Raw genomic sequence first — 16,997 nt, 5'->3', positions numbered from 1 at the left:
TTTATAAACCACATTACAAAGCGAGATTGGTCTATAGTCAGCAAACTTGGAAGGATTAGTATTTTTTGAATAAGAGTAATGAAGGAAGCATTAATAACACTTGTTATGTGCACCTGGAGTCTAGAACCCTCCACCATCACAATTAAATCAGGTCCCATCATCTCAAAAAAGAATAGGAATAATTCCTTCGGCCAACCTGTAGAAAATCCTATAGATTCACAATCTCATGCAATATACTAAAGTGCAGGACAAGAATCTACTTCTACTTTCAACCAGCAAAAGCCAATAGATCGATGAAAACAATATGAACAAGAAGAAGACAAATCAATGGCACATAACATAATAAGTTTTTCCGGGGAAATCCATAGCTCAAAACCCCGCTATCTATATGGCATATATCATAAATATGAGTGAAGATACAAAGCTTGTTCTCACTAGAAAAACTCCACACAAGTTTGCTCAACTCTCTCAGCTCACAAGATAGCTCAAGCCAAATCCTTAGCCTATTCAACAACTCTCCAAACTCCTAATCTCCTGTGTAATTCCTAGGATGAATAGCTCGTATTTAAAGGGAATTCATGCTTCCAAAACTACACAATCCAAACATAGGATCAATCTCTGATGCATGCATGATATTTACACTCTAATAAATAATACAACTGATAGTACATTATCCCTGCACTCTATTCTTGCTTAGGTCTTTCTCAGAATCGACATGCATGAGTTTCTGATGAGGGAATCTTCAGTTAACTAGAGTGACACTTGTGGATGCACTAGTGCACCAACTGACTGTTAACTCTCTATTAGTTCCACAAATAGTTTGGAACTAATTTAACTTAACTTAACTCAGTAAACTAAGTGATCTAATTTCCAACTCAATTTAAAATCATATTGGACCCCTAAAACTTAGGGAGAACATATACATGACTACATAAAGACTTCCAACTCAAAATTCCTAAGTTAATTAAGTTAATTAAAATTAATTAACTATTTACAAGTTGTTATGAGAATAGAATTCGATTTTAATTCTCAATTTAATTCAAGGACAAATTAAACTAGAATTTCTTGTTTCCATTTCTCAACACTCCCTCTCAACAAGAAAGGGATTATCAGCTACCCTGATCTTGTCTCTGTGAAACTCGAATTTACATCTTGACAATGCCTTTTTCAAAATGTCAGCATCTTTCTCCTCCATGGGAATGTACTCTAACAACATAATCCACCTCAATACACAATCTATGAGATGATAATAGCGATTATTAATATGCTTGGACCGATCATGAAAAACTAGATTTTCAGAGAGTTTGATACAACTCTGATTATCACAGCAAATCACAGTTGGATCCATCTGCTGACCAAATAAACCAACCAAGATCTTCCTCATCCCAATGGCCTCACATGCTACATGACTCGCATCCATGTACTCTACCTCTGCTGAACTGAGTGCAACCGATCTTTGTTTCTTGATGTACCAAGAAACTGTCGCTGACCCAATACTGAAGATCCCTCCTTATGTGCTCTTCCTTTTGGATGAAATCCTTGCCCAATCTGCATCGGTGAAGCCTTGAAGCTTCACTACCTTTGTACATCTATACCATAATCCATACCGAGAAGTGCCCCTGAGGTATCTCAGCACATGATTTTCCGCCTTCCAATACAGCTTGGTAGGCCTAAACATCGCTTGACTAAGCCGGTTAACTACATAGCACATATCTGGTCATGTGTTCACCAAGTACATGAGTGAACCCACAAGCTGTCTGTAAATAGTATCATCCACTACTTCCCCTAAAGTAGCATCCTACTTCCTCCAGATACTTGTTAGAGGAGTCTCCATGGGCTTGTTTCTCTCCATGCGGAATCTCCTAAATATCTTGTTGGCATACTTGCCTTGAGACACAAACAACTCCCCATCACCTTGCCATACCTCCATACCAAGAAAGTAATGCATGAGCCCCATGTCCTTCATCTCAAACTCTCTTCCAAGGTCCTCCTTGCAAGACTTGATCAACTGATCATCACCTGTCAGTATGAGATCATCAACATAAAGTAAAATGATCAACAGTTTACCTTCCACCATTATGTAGTACAGGTTTGCATCTGCTTCACTCTTCGTGAAGCCCAACCTAGTGAAATAGCTATCTATCCTAGTGTACCAAGCACAGGGTGCTTACTTCAACCCATGCAACGCTCTCTTGATTCGACACACATGCGACTCACGGTCATAGGTCTTGAAACCTTGAGGCTGCTCTATGTACATAGACTCCTCAATCATGCCATTAAGGAAGGTTATCTTCACATTCATCTAATATATCTTCCAACCCATCTATGTTGATAGTGCCAATATAGATCTGATTGATGAGTACCTTGCAAAAGGAGCAAAGGTCTCATCATAGTCAATCCCCTCTACCTATGAAAAGCCACGGGCCAAAAATCTAGCCTTATGCTTCCCCACACTTCCATTTACAGCTTGATTTACCTTGTAAATCCAACGGGAGCTCACTAATGACTTGTCCTCCAGTCTCGGGACCACATCCCAAACACTGTTACAAGCTATGGAGTCATACTCCTCCACCATGGCATCAACCCAAACTCGTTGCTACATTGCTTCCTTCAAGGAATATGGATCTATCACAAAACATTCGCTCATAAGAACCATGTATCTAGTGTACCTCTTAGGCGACCTCCTCTGCTCGCGCTTAGAACTGGGTGCTCCCACATTCTCTCGTGCATCATCCAACAATCTATCAGCCTCTCTGGTGCACTTTCCTCCATCTCTGGAAGACTTTGCCTGAGTGGATGTCTCCACTCCCATACCCGCTACATGTGGACGCTCCAAATCAATCTGAGGCTCCTCAAACTTAGGAGCTAAAAGTTCCTCATCTTCATATACCTCAAGCTCCCTCTCAAGGGAAACTCAGATGGCCTTCTCCTCATCGAATCTGAAATCCCTGCGAACTACTGTCATCCTACTGGTCGGCAAGTACACCCGATAGTTGTGAGGTGTATCAATGTACCCCACAAATTTCCCCAACTCTGTTATTGACTCAAGCTTCTTCCATGCATTTTTGGTCACATGGAGATATAACGAAAATCCAAAAATCCTGAAGTGACCAACATCTGGCCTCTTATCGAAATAAGCCTCCTCTGGTGTCTTCATCTCAAGTATCCGATGTGGGCTACAGTTCTGAACATAAACCGTTGTGTTGCATGCCTCAGCCCACAAGTGTAGTGGTAGGCCCTGATCATGCAACATCACCCTCGCTGCCCCTACTATGCTTATGTTCTTCCTCTCGGCCACCCCATTCTACTGAGGGTTATGGGGTGTCGTCAACTCTCGTTTAATCCCTTTCGCTGCACATAAATTCTTAAACTTGTTTGAGACATACTCACCACCATTATCACTCCGTAGAGCTTTAACCTTCTTGCCTGACTCTTTCTCCACCAATGCTTTAAACTCACAAAACTTTGTGAAAGTTTGATCCTTTTTCTACATGAAAAATATCCAGCATTTATGAGAATAGTCATCAACAAATATAACATAATACCTGTGTTTGGTTGTGGATGTTGTCGAGAATGGTCCACACACATCTAAATGGACTTGCTCTAGAATAGCCTCTACTCAACTGTCTCTGTTGTGAAAGGAAGACTTGGTGTATTTTCCCAAAGTACACCCCTTGCATGTATCAACTTGCTCAAGCATACCTTTGGGAAGACCGGTAGAGATCTACTGCAATATCTTCAAAGCCCCATGATGCAAGTGGCCCAATCACCTGTGCCACAACTCACCAATGTCTCGGCTCTACACCCTTTTTTATTTTGTGCTCAAATCATCACACTCCTCTACCTCCAGCTTATAGAGATTCTTCACCCAAATCCCTATCTTCTTTACTTGACCTGTGGCTATGTGTCGAAGGAATGCCTTTCCTTTCGAGAAGATCACATCATAACCTCTATCCTCAAGCATGGAAACATATACCAATTTCTTCTTTAGCCCGGGCACATACATAACATTCTTCAAGGTGAGTGGAGCCCCATGCTCCCTCTGAAAAGTAATCGTGCCCAATCCAGTAACACTATACTTCCCGTCATCACCCATCTCGATATGCATCTAGAGATCTTTCTCCTCCAGGTCACTAAATAACTCTTTGTCACCAGTCATGTGGAATGAAACTCCATTTTCTAAGTACCATACACTTCCCATCATTGATGACACCATGCATTCAATGAGGGAAATGTCCAATTCGAATTGAGAGGCCAAAGCCTCACCTGTCGCTCCTCCTGAGGATTTCTTCTTGGACCTCTTGAGTGGAAAATTTCTAGCAAAATGGCCCAACTCATGACAATGAAAGCACTTAACTTTCATCATGTCTTTCTTCTTACCTCCATGATAAGAATCCTATTTTGAATGGGAAGCTTTCCCTTTCCCCTTCTTCACCTTAATTGCTAAGGCACAATTCTCTTCTTCATCAGTCTTTAATGAAGAGCCATCCTTGGTGTTCCTCCTGATCCCATGCATCAAATACGACCACATTTGCTCCCAATCTGGAAACGTCTCTCGACCATTGACAGAGTCCTGATAACTATGCCAACTCTTCGGGAGTCCTAGAAGAGCAAGACTCACCATATCATCCTCGACAATAGTGATTCTGACACATCCAAGTTCATCATGACATTGGGTGAACTTGGTCAAGTATTTTGGAATAGTCTTGCCTTTCTCCTTTTTGATTTTTCAAAGTTTGTCCTTTAGTGCCAATTTCCTTTGGTCACTATTTTTCTAATACAAGTTCGTCAATGCTTTCCACATAGCATACAGAGTTTCCTTTCCATTGAGACTCGAGACAATTTGGTATTGAACTCCCTCAAGGATTATCCGCCTCGCCTTCACCACACACTTCTTCCATTTGGCCAAATTTTTTACATCCGATGCTGCTGGCTTAGGAATTTCTTAATCAATGAATTCCTTCAAGCCATTATCCCCTAGCACAACCTCCATTCTGTCCCTCTAGGCTATAAAATTTGAGTTCGTTTCCAAGGCATACTAGAGCCGTAAACTGTAGAACACCATCTGCCGATCCTAAAGTATGTATTGCAAATTCGAATTTCACATGTAACCCAAAACTCAAAACTTTGAAATCTCCTCTAGTATATTGTTCTCAGCTTTGATACCATGTAGAAAATCTGTAGATTCATAAGCTCATGCAATGTACTAAAGCACAAGACAAGAATCTACTTCTACTTTCAACCAACGGAAGCCAATAGATCGATGAAAACAATATGAACAAGAAGAAGACAAATCAATGGCACGTAACACAATAAATTTTCCTGAGGAAAGCCATAGCTCAAAACCCCACTATCTATATTGCATATATCATATGAGTGAAGATACAACAATTCCACACAAGTATGCCCAACTCTCTCAGCTCACAAGCTAGCTCAAACCAAATCCTTAGCCTATTCAACAGCTCTCCAAGCCCTTAATCTCTTGTGTAATTCCTAGGATGAATAACCTGTATTTGAAGGGAATTCATGGTTCCAAAACTACGAAATCCAAACATAGGATCAATCTCTAATGCATGCATGATATTTACACTCTAGTTAATAATGCAATTGATAGTACATTGTCCCTACACTCTAGTCTCAACTGGGTCTTTCTCAGATTTGACATGCATGAGTTTCTGATGAGGGAATCTTGAGTTAACTAGAGTGACACTTGTGGAAGCACTAGTGCATCAACTAGTTGTTAACTCTCTATTAGTTCCACAAACAATTTGGAACTAATTTAACTGAACTTCACTTAGTAAACTAAGTTATCTAATTTCCAACTCAATTTAAACTCATACTAGACCCCTAAAGCTCAGGGAGAACATATACATGACTACAGAAATACTTCCAACTCTAAATTCCTAAGTTAATTAAATTAATTAAACTCAATTAACTATTTACAAGTTGTTATGAGAATAGAATTCAATTTTAATTCTCAGTTTAATTCAAGGACAAATTAAACTGGAATTTCTTGTTGCCATTTCTCAACACAACCATATGGCCCTGGACTTTTGTCCTTAGCAAGTTCATTTAACACACCTCTTAATTCCTCTGCAGAGACAGGTTCATCCAAGATTTTAGTTTCATATGCTTCAACCATATAGGGAAATAAGCTTTCTAGTTCCATTTGACTCTCGATTTCCAATGTATCAAGATCATTATATTGCATGGAAAAATATTGTACAACCTCCTTTTGTATGTCCTTCAGGGACATGAGTATACAATTATTTTGATTCTGAATGCACCATATTGAATTGACGCTTTTTCTCTTGGAGGCTTCCTTATGGAAGTACTGTGTATTCCTATCCTCACCTTGAATCCAAGCCATTCTACTTTTCATCCTCCATTTATCTTTTTGAATTTTAAGGATTTTGCTCTTCTTGCATACAAGGTTTGTTAAAATCATCTTGGTTTGTTCAGTAAATGGTTCAGTGATAGTAGGATCCAACAGGGTCTCAATATCCCTCTCAATATTAGATAGCTCCTTAGATAATTCCCTTTTCCTATTTTTGATCCATTCTTTCACTTCAACTTTCATAATGCCCAACTTATTTGTCACAATCACATCCTTTGGTTAGAGCCAGACTCCACTGGCTTTAACCAAGATGTTCTAACAAGATCCTGAAATTATTTTTCTTGCAGCCACACACGGTTAAACTTAAAAGCCAAGGCAATGGGCATCTGTTCACCAATCCAATTCATAAAAATGACATCATGGTCCAAGCAGCTTATGTATGCAGTTCAGGATTCAGGAGAATTTATCCTTGTGTACAACGAAGAATGGACAAGGAAATGATCAAGTCGCTTCGCTATGTATTCTTCACCAAATCAAGGAAATATTTTATATGCCTTGAGGGAGAAAAGCTTAGGGTCCACATTGCAACTAAGCCACCAGCAGTCCCTCGAGCACTGGTGGCACATACAACCCAATTTGGGCATTTTGTCAGAATAATTTAAAGAGATTTATCTTTATCTATCATTGTCTCCTGGAGCAAGACCATAACAGGTTGATTGGTAGATATGATATTTTTCAAAGCTCGTCAAGAAGTTGGCGAACCCAGTACCCGAATGTTAAATGACATTATCTTCCTCTAGAAATAAAGGTAGTGGGGAAATTTTCTCTAAGGTCTCACTTATCAGCATTATTTTTGGATCCATCTCTATCAATAGGATAACCTAGATCAATAGGAGGGTAGAGGGAAACTTCCACTGATTTCGAGAAATGTTCATTAAGGTCCATTCCTTTATCAATGCAATTGGAAATCTTCTTTTATGTACCCTTCCATTTGTTGGAATATCCACGCATCTTCTGCTCAGAGCCAGAAAGTACCTCGTTGTCATTGAAAAAATATCTTTTCACAGTGAGAGATTCAAGGCCCGACACATCATCTTTAACCACATTATCCATGTTTGTATCCTCTGACTAAGGCAACCAGAAATCACCAATTAGTTCACCGTTTTAGGTAGAGGAGGATGGAGGAAGCCTCAAGTCGGAAGAGATTAAGGGAGCTTTTCCTTTTATTGTTTATGCACTCCAGGAAGGTGCACTTAGACTACTATTCTTGTCTGTATTTTGTGCTTTCTGGTGATGATTATTTTGACGTAAGCCTTCCCTTGAATCCACAAGACCCAATTCCAAGTGTGGAATTTCTAATGTACTGTAGGGGATGTTTTTGATAGGAACTTCCTCAAGTGTTGGCATATTCTTATCAATTTCAACCCTTGCATCTCTTTGAGTCTTCATTATAAAAGGAAGGGTCATATTCCTCTAAGACACTCTACCATTCCTTCGAGAGTGTGACCCTCCAAATCTCATCGAACATTTTGTGATTAGATGCCCTACATCATGACATCCCGGCCATTTAGCAGGACTTTGAAGTGGGAAAAGTTCCTTTTCATCGTTTTCACTCAAATTAAGGTAAATTCCTCCACAAATGATTTGATTTCAGGTAAACCTATTATTGTGTTATTTTACACCTTCATACCTTTACAAGTTCAAGGAAACCAAGCTCAATTCATGCCGACGTGAAAATTTAAATGATGTGTTGGTAGATCAAGACCCTAAAGGCAATGCTAGCAGAGGGGTAGATCAAGAATATGAAATTGAGTTCAAGAATAGAGATTTCCATGGAGACTCCAGAGTTATTGGAGCACTTATTAACTAAAAGCAACCCTAAAATGTACTTCAAAACATTAGTACATTCTTACATGGCTATTTAGTGTTCCCCGTTATCGAATTTGTGTTCATTTTGTATTCTGGATGCTTATAATAACATAGATGAAGGTTCTTTTGTCTTCACGTAAATTGGTGATCATCCATTTGGGTTTTATGAAAATTAATCCAAGGCATGAATAATGGTGTTTTGGGAATCTCAGCAACTAAAAAACCAAAACAAAGAAAAATGCTATATTTAATCCCAACAAAATATATCCAAATTTGTCAAAATGTGTTTGTGATAGCCTACGAAAACTATATTGAGAAGAGTATCTAAGTTAAAGCCAGGTGAAAGTTTTATAGGTAAAGAAAATTGATTTACAGGTAGTGCATTCCTACTCTGGTTCAGCTTGTGTGAGTCTTTTGTTTTATTATCTCTTAAAGGAAAATCGTTAAATAATATTTGAATTTAAGTTGGACAGTGTCATGATACATTCAAATAAGTTGATGCCCAAGGCATATATCAACCACATTTATTAATGTGGTTGTGCTAGTGTTCATTTTACAATGATATTATTGTTGGAAATAATACTGAGAGGGGGGGTGAATCAGTATTATCAGGCAATTTAATAAATCTTCCTTATTTGATCTTTGAATTATTTTTGCATATCAGTACCATAAAATAATGAGCATGAAAAATCAGATAGTCACACCAAAGAACACAAGATGTAAGGTGGAAACCCAATGTGGGTGAAAACCACCTGCTGCAATATGTCTCTATCTTCTTTCAAATTAGAAACTTCTTTTACAATGATTTTGTACTGGTGCAGTCCTTTACCAGTACGCAGGCTGCAACCTGCAGAGAGCTACAACTCTCTCTCTTTCTCGTTTTCCAGTCTACTCCTGGAAGGGAGCTACAACCCCCTACTGCTTTTCTTAAAGCATCAGATGATCAACAAGTACATAACAGATATAGACCACTACAGATATCAGATCAGCAATAACAGAACTAACCCAGAACACCTTATCAACAGAGAAATTCAATCAACAGAACATTTTAAAACAGAGACGCAGTTTTCCTTTCTGTGGCCTGCGACCAGACGCTGTTGACCTTCTGTTACTCTGCGTCCACACGCAGATGTCCTTCTGCTTCGCTGCGTGCCCACGCACTGTTCCTTTGTCTGCTCTGCGTTCTGTTGCTTCAGGGACGCACCCAAGGATACTATCGCGCCGCGTCTTTCGCTACAGAGACGCACCTGAAAACACTATCGCGCCGCGTCCTTCTGCTTCAGAGACGCACCTGAACCTTGATCTCCCTGCGTCCCCACGCAGGTCTCTCTCTACTGTACTGCGTCTCGGCGCACTTGCCCTTTACAGTACCTGCGTCCCGGCGCACTTTTCCTTCACTGAACCTGCGACCCTTCAGATATAAAAGATATGAAGACTTCAGAACAAACCCAAACAGTCAGATCTACCAGATCTGATCATGCGCCATAGAGATCACAGTCCATTAGAAGATTCGCCCTCTTAGATCTGAACTAGATCTCACCAAATAAGATATTCAACCCAAGACAATTGCACAATCCAAATGAACTCCTTTGCTTTATATAGGCAAGCTCCTCCCCAAAACATGGAACAATACCACGAGCCGACACCATAGAAACACAAAACCGTCGGCTAGATACCACACAAGAAACCCCCACGTGCTTTTCTCTGCCTTGAAATGTGTGCATTGGGTGGACGCACCCCCTGAACGGCTGGCCGGCGTCCCTGGACGCGGGTTCTGTATGGTATACCTGCGGGGACGCACTTTCTGAACCGATTGCCTGCGTCCTTCTTAATTTTCAACAAACTGAGAGCCTTACCACTGGAGTTGCCATCAAGTACAACATCTGTAACATACAGTCATACCAGAAAATATAATGCCAACAATCTCCCCCTTTGGACTTGATGGCAACCTCACAAACTTCAGCTTCATTCTCCCCCTTTGACATCAAGGGCAAAGGGTATGCTCCCCCTAAGCTCATGCTCCCCCTGAATATGAACCAGATCTGCAGCAACGCACCACCATGAAAGAGATAGAGACATATTGCAGCTATTTCCAAGATCTCCTTCTCCATAATGCCAACAATGCATTATGTGCTCCCCCTGAGCCTGTACCACCAATAAGAAGAGGTTCAACAAGATGATGCATCAACAACCCCCAGCTTTTGCCTGAGGTATTCAAACGTGTCCCTGGGCAATGGTTTGGTAAGAATATCAGCAACTTGTTCCTTGGAAGGAACATACTCCAACTTGACTTTCTGTTCAAGCACTTGTTCCCGAAGAAAATGATACTTGATTGGTATGTGCTTGGTTTTGGAATGCATAACCGGATTCTTTGAGATGCTGATTGCACTTGTGTTATCACATAAGATGGGGATAGGTGGTGTACAAGTGATTTGAAAATCCTGCAAAGTCTGCATCATCCAAAGGAGTTGAGTGCAACAAGATGCAGCAGCAACATATTCCGCTTCAGCTGTAGACAAGGCAATCGAACTCTGTTTCTTGCTGAACCAAGATACCAGTCTGGAACCCATAAAGAACGCACCACCACTTGTGCTTTTCCTGTCATCCACGCTTCCGGCCCAATCTGCATCTGTATAAGCATGAAGAGTAAGATCTGTATCTCTAGGATACCATAAGCCATAATTTTGAGTCCCTTGAAGATATTTGAAAATTCTCTTTACTGCCTGAAGATGAGTCTCCTTCGGATTTGCCTGAAATCTTCCAACTATTCCAACTGCATGCATGATGTCCGGTCGGGTACCTGTCAAATATAGTAAACTTCCAATCATAGATCTGTAGGTTGGTTGATGTACTGCTGCAGATTCATCATTTGCACTGAGACTACATCCTGTGACCATGGGTGTACATACAGGTTTTGCATCTTCCATGCCATATTTCTTCAAAATCTGCTTGAGATACTTGGTTTGAGATAAAAAGATTCCTCCTTCCTTTTGTTGGATTTGCAAACCAAGGAAATATGTCAGTTCTCCTAGCAAGGACATTTCAAATTCTTTTTGCATGACCGAGGTAAAGCTTTGACTCATAGCTTCTTCATTGCTGCCAAAAATAATGTCATCTACATACACAACAAGTATTAGCAATTTGTCATTTTCAACTTTTATATACAGATTGCTATCTGCTGAACCTTTTGAGAAACCTTGTTGATGAAGATATTTGTCCAACCGGTAGTACCAAGCCCTCGGAGCTTGTTTGAGACCATAGAGAGCCTTTTTTAATCGGCATACAAGATTTGGATCATTTCCAAGAATGAACCCATCTGGCTGTTCAATGTACACTTCTTCTTCCAAGTCTCCATTCAGAAAGGCTGATTTCACGTCCATTTGAAATACTTTGAAGTTTTGAAAACTTGAGAGAGCAAGGAACATCCGGATGGCCTCAAGTCTTGCAACAGGAGCAAAAGTTTCTTCAAAGTCTATTCCTTCTTGCTGCGCATACCCTTTACAAACAAGTCTGGCTTTGTTTCTAATTACTTCTCCATTTTCATTCAATTTATTTTTGAAGACCCATTTTGTTTCGATAACATTCTTATCCTTTGGTCTAGGAACCAGCTCCCAAGTGTTGTTCTTTTCGATTTGCTCAAGTTCTTCATCCATTGCTTTCACCCAACATTCATCTTTGCATGCTTCTTTCACATTTTGTGGTTCAGTAGAGGAGAGTAATGCCAAATAGCTTGAGGCTTCTGCAACAGTTCTTCTTGTTTGTACACCTGCTTCTTTCTGCCCCATAATCTGAGATTCTGGATGATTCTTCTGAACATATCTGGATGGAGTTTTCTCTTCTATTCTTGTCTGCTCCTCTGGTTCTTCTTGAGGTTCTCCTTGGGGTTCTTCTTCTTCATTATTCTGTCTTTGAGGGTAGCCTTCATCTTCTTCTATATCTTCATGATGTACTTGCCTAGGAATATATCCCTTCTCATCAACCACTACATCAATGCTGTCAACAATTCTGCCAAGTCTTTTATTGTAGCATTTGTATGCTTTGCTATGTGGAGAATAGCCAAGAAGAATGCCTTCATCTGCTCTAGGTTCAAGTTTGCCAAGCTGCTCATCAGTATTCTTGATATAGCATTTGCTCCCAAAGATTTTGAAGTGCTTTACCGAAGGAGTTTTACCACTCCAGAGCTCATGAGGAGTTTGAGTGCTGTTCACCCGGACATTTGTCTTGTTGAGAATAATAACCGCAGCATGTGCAGCTTCACCCCAGAAAGTTGCGGGAGTTCCTGATTCATCAAGCATAGCACGAGCCATTTGTTGGATTGTTCTGTTCATTCTTTCAACAACTCCATTTTGCTGAGGAGTTCTAGCTATAGAGAATTCTCTCCTTATCCCATGTTCATCACAGAAATCGAAAAATTCATTTGAAGTAAATTCCCCACCTCTGTCGGATCTGAGGCACTTAATTTTGTGACCTGATTCATTTTCAACCAAGGCTTTGAAGGTCTTGAATTTTTCGAATGCTTCATCTTTGTGCTTCATAAGTCCTAACCAGACAAACCTGGAGAAATCGTCAATAAATAATATCAAGTATTCCTATCCTCTAGGTGTTCTTTTCCTGAATGGGCCACATGTATCTGTATGTACTAGCTCAAGAGGCATGCTAGCTGATCCCTCTTTCTCTCGAAAGTTAGTCCTGGTTTGTTTTCCAAACTGACATGATCTGCATATGGTGTTGTCAGGAATTTTGATATCTGGAAGATCGCGAACTGCCTGATATTTGCATGCTTTCCTTATTTGTGAGAAGCTTAGATGTCCCAACCTTCGATGCCATAACCAGTGCTCTTCATCCTTGCTAAGATAGCATTGTTGTTGTCCTTCTTCAAATATGTACAGATTATTTGGAGTTCTTTTGCCTTTGAGTACTGTTTTACCTGTATCAAGATCACGAACAAGACATCCATTCGATCTGAAAATAACCTCGGTTTTTTGATCACACATCTGGCTGACACTTAGTAGATTATGCTTCAATCCATCAACATACAAAACATTTCCAGCCTTGACCTTTTCTTTCAAAGGAGCAATACCTTTTCCTTTTATAGTTGCAGGAGTATCATTTCCAAAAGAAACTTTCTTTCCCTTTTCTAAAGTAGAATAAGATTCAAGTTTTTCTTTATCACCTGTCATATGTTTCGAACATCCACTGTCAATGTACCATAGATTTTCCTGTCCTTCTGCATAAAATGCTATCCCACATCTTTCTGTTTGAGGTTCCTTTATTCTCCATGTTTTGGTGCTTGTGGCTTGTTCCTTTTTCTCCTGAAACCTGCTCCTGCATTCAAAGTCTTCATGACCAAAATTATTGCAAATAGAACATTCAACTTCATTTTCAAGAACCGAAAAGTTGTTATAGGTCCTTTTTGTAATCCCTGTCATACTTCTTTGTTTTTGTGCTTCCCTAGTCATGATTGTTTTATATGCAACACATTGAGCTGCTTTGTGACCAAAGTTATGGCAAGAAAAGCATTGTCCATTGAAGAAGCTTCTGCGGTTATTGAATCTACCAGCCAACTGATTGTAATTTCTATTTTCATTTATTCTTGAACCAAACTGAGAAGATTTTACCTGTGGCTGGTTGTAGCTTTTGTTCACCCTTAAGATGGATTGTCCCTGATAGTTTCCATTTGTAATTCGTCCCTGCTTTACCTGATTATCTTCATTGTTCTTCTGCTCATTTCTTCTTGCTGCATCAAGATAACTTTTTGAGGTGGATGCTTGAGAGGTTTCTCCATTATAGCCCAAACCTGTCTTGTTTAGAGGAGACCGCTGCACATTGATAATCTCATCCAAAGTTTCAGATCCTTTGACAAACTTGAGATTAATAGCTTTTGTTTTCTCAATTTCTTTTCTGAGACCAACAATTTCACCTTCTAGTTTTTCAAGATGTTTTTCTTTTTCATCAATTTGAAATTGCAAAGTATCAATGATCACATTCTTTTCTTCTATGCATCTCTTGAGTCTAGTAATTTCATCATAGAGATTATCCACATCTACAGCATCCTTATAATCATCATCTTCAAATGCCATTAACAGCTTATATTTATTACCTTGTTCATCTTCATCACTGTTTGATAAGCCATCACTATCTTCATGGGTGTAGTAGCTTTTCTTATTTGCACTTTGTTTCTTGTTCCATTTAGCAGGTTCTTTTCCTTTATCCTTATAAGGACATTTTGCAGCATAATGACCTACTCTTCCACAAGCAAAGCATTTGAAAGGTAGCTTACCTCTGAACCTTCCAGAACCCCTTTGAAGATTTCTGACAAAATTTGATTCTTCTTCCTCTTCTTCTGGAACATGGCTTGCTTCATAGTAATCTTCTTTGCCTGATGCCTTAAAAGCAGCTTCCCTTTTGTCTGATGGACCTCCCTTTCTCATTTCATAAGCAGTTAGAATTCCATGTAGCTGAGACATAGTGAGAACACGGAGATTTTCCTTTTCTTCTATTGCAGATACTTTAGATTCAAACTTGGGGGATAATGATCTTAGAATCTTTTGAACTACTATAGTCTCTTTTATTTCTTCACCCAAATTTTTCATACAATTAACAATCTCATCTACCCGAAGAAAATAATTAGCCACACTTTCATCATTATACATCTTGAGAGTCTCATATTGAATCCTGAGAGTTTGAAGTTTAGCTTGTTTTACCTGTTCATCTCCTTCATAGCTAGTGATCATTTTGTCCCATATCTCTTTTGCTGATTTGAAGTGCATGACCTTCATGAATTCTGTTTGGGATATACTTCCTAATAGAGTACTGACTGCTTTTGCATTTGTTTCATACTGCTTTTTCTCAGCTGGATCTGTAGGAGTAGCTGAAGGAAAAGCATAGCCTGTTTCTACAATGTTCCAAACTTCTGTACCAAGAGATTGAAGATATGCAGTAACTCTTACCTTCCAATAATTGAAATTTGTCCCATCAAAAATAGGTGGCCTGATTGATGCTTCTTTCTCGTAGTTGCTCATGATGAACGATCTACCTTCAAGCGATCAAGCTTCTCTGAAGGACCTGCTCTGATACCAATTGTTGGAAATAATACTGAGAGGGGGGGTGAATCAGTATTATCAAGCAATTTAATAAATCTTCCTTATTTGATCTTTGAATTATTTTTGCATATCAGTACCATAAAATAATGAGCATGAAAAATCAGATAGTCACACCAAAGAACACAAGATGTAAGGTGGAAACCCAATGTGGGTGAAAACCACCTGCTGCAATATGTCTCTATCTTCTTTCAAATTAGAAACTTCTTTTACAATGATTTTGTACTGGTGCAGTCCTTTACCAGTACGCAGGCTGCAACCTACGGAGAGCTACAACTCTCTCTCTTTCTCGTTTTCCAGTCTACTCCTGGAAGGGAGCTACAACCCCCTACTGCTTTTCTTAAAGCATCAGATGATCAACAAGTACATAACAGATATAGACCACTACAGATATCAGATCAGCAATAACAGAACTAACCCAGAACACCTTATCAACAGAGAAATTCAATCAACAGAACATTTTAAAACAGAGACGCAGTTTTCCTTTCTGTGGCCTGCGACCAGACGCTGTTGACCTTCTGTTACTCTGCGTCCACACGCAGATGTCCTTTTGCTTCGCTGCGTGCCCACGCACTGTTCCTTTGTCTGCTCTGCGTTCTGTTGCTTCAGGGACGCACCCAAGGATACTATCGCGCCGCGTCTTTCGCTACAGAGACGCACCTGAAAACACTATCGCGTCGCGTCCTTCTGCTTCAGAGACGCACCTGAACCTTGATCTCCCTGCGTCCCCACGCAGGTCTCTCTCTACTGTACTGCGTCTCGGCGCACTTGCCCTTTACAGTACCTGCGTCCCGGCGCACTTTTCCTTCACTGAACCTGCGACCCTTCAGATATAAAAGATATGAAGACTTCAGAACAAACCCAAACAGTCAGATCTACCAGATCTGATCATGCGCCATAGAGATCACAGTCCATTAGAAGATTCGCCCTCTTAGATCTGAACTAGATCTCACCAAATAAGATATTCAACCCAAGACAATTGCACAATCCAAATGAACTCCTTTGCTTTATATAGGCAAGCTCCTCCCCAAAACATGGAACAATACCACGAGCCGACACCATAGAAACACAAAACCGTCGGCTAGATACCACACAAGAAACCCCCACGTGCTTTTCTCTACCTTGAAATGTGTGCATTAGGTGGACGCACCCCCTGAACGGCTGGCCGGCGTCCCTGGACGCGGGTTCTGTATGGTATACCTGCGGGGACGCACTTTCTGAACCGATTGCCTGCGTCCTTCTTAATTTTCAACAAACTGAGAGCCTTACCACTGGAGTTGCCATCAAGTACAACATCTGTAACATACAGTCATACCAGAAAACATAATGCCAACAATTATCACATTTTAGGAAAGAGATTTTTTTGGGGGAGTTTTTTAGATCTTAATTTTTCAGTTCAAAAAATCATTAAGAAAATAATGTCAATAGAAGCAAATTGTCTCATAGAAGCAAAGGGGTTGAAAAAATAATTGAACATAAATATAGGTTGATCCATGTCAAGAATTGTAATAGCCATAAATATGCACACATGATAAATCTTCAACCTTAACGGCATTAGAAATAATTATAAATGAAGACCTCATTCCAATAGTTAAAGCTAAATTAAGGAAGCAAAGTTCAAAAGGTAAAAAAGTAAAAAAGAAACAAAACATGCAATAATTAAAAATAAAAGGTTATTGTTAGAGATAGAT

The sequence above is a fragment of the Pinus tabuliformis genome, chromosome 6 (assembly GCF_031772625.1).
Source record: "Pinus tabuliformis cultivar Carrire ecotype Pingquan chromosome 6, CPIR1, whole genome shotgun sequence".
NCBI classification, from domain to species: domain Eukaryota; kingdom Viridiplantae; phylum Streptophyta; class Pinopsida; order Pinales; family Pinaceae; genus Pinus; species Pinus tabuliformis.
The sequence above is the reverse complement of the archived record's forward strand: the minus strand, read 5'-3'. Positions refer to the sequence as shown.